The following is a 1,291-nucleotide window of genomic DNA, read 5'->3' on the forward strand; positions in this document are numbered from 1 at the left end:
TGCTTCTGCCACAGATTCCCCCAGCTGTGAGCCTTCCAACCTTCTAAGTATTCCTTTATATGTGGTTCAGAGTTCTGGGACCAGCCCCTGAGCCTGCTTGTTCGGGTATTCTGTGTTGTTGTTGGCGGAGCTCTCTGCTACACGTCCACCCGATCCGCCATCTTGTTTGTTCCTCGACTATGCAGTTTTAACTGTGGATTATATCCAGCTATGGATAACAATGAGAAGAATGGATATTTCAGAACACTTAATAGTCCTCATGAGGAACCTGTACATAGATCAAGAAGCAGTTTTCCAAAAAGAGGAAGGGGATACAGAATGGCTTCAAATCAGGAAAGGTATGTGCTAGGGTTGTATTATTTCACCACACTTTATTCAAGGAATCCTGGTGTGGTGCTGTGGGCTAATGTGTCAGACTGCAAAGTCGGTGGTTCAAACTCACCAGCTTATCCTTGGAAACCCTATACCAGGTTGCCTTGGGTCACAATCGACTCGGTGGCACTTAAGAACAACAACAACATTCAATCTGTATGCTGAGCACATAATTCAAGAAGTTGGATTATATGAAAAAGAACCTGGCATCAGGATTGGAGGAAGACTCAATAATAACTTGCAATATCCAGAAGACACAACCTTTCTTCCTGGAAGTGAAGAGGACTTAAAATATTTATTGATGATGACTTAAAACCACAGCCTTTGGTATGGATTGCACTTCAGTGTAAAGAAAACAAAAATCCTTATCACTGGGAGCAATAATTGAAATCATGATAAATAGAGAAAAGATTGAAGTTTTCAAAAACTTCATTTGCCTTGGATTCACAATCAAGGCTCATGGAAGTAGTAGTCAAGAAATCAAATGATGTATTGCACTGGAACCAAAAGACATATTGCATTAGACAAATCTCTTAGAAGGGACTGCTTTCAAGTATTTAAGAACATAGATATCAGTTTGAGGACTAAGGTACATCTGACCCAAGGTCTTTTCAGTAGCCTCATACGCATGTGAAATTTGGAAAATAAATAAGGATGATTGTAGAAGAACTGATGTATAAGACTTGTGGTGTTAGACAAAAACATTGAAAGTCTCATGTACTGCATGAGGAACAAGAATATCTGTTGGAAGAAGTACAGCCAGAATAGTCCTTGGAAGCCAGGATGGTGAGACTTCTTCATCTCTCCACTTCGGGCATGTTATCAAAGAACACAGCCTTTGGTATGGATTACATCTCAATGTAAAGAAAACAAAAATCCTCACCACTGGACCAATAAACAACATTCTTATCAACGGAGA

The sequence above is a fragment of the Chrysochloris asiatica genome, unplaced genomic scaffold (assembly GCF_000296735.1).
Source record: "Chrysochloris asiatica unplaced genomic scaffold, ChrAsi1.0 scaffold00229, whole genome shotgun sequence".
Taxonomy (NCBI): domain Eukaryota; kingdom Metazoa; phylum Chordata; class Mammalia; order Afrosoricida; family Chrysochloridae; genus Chrysochloris; species Chrysochloris asiatica.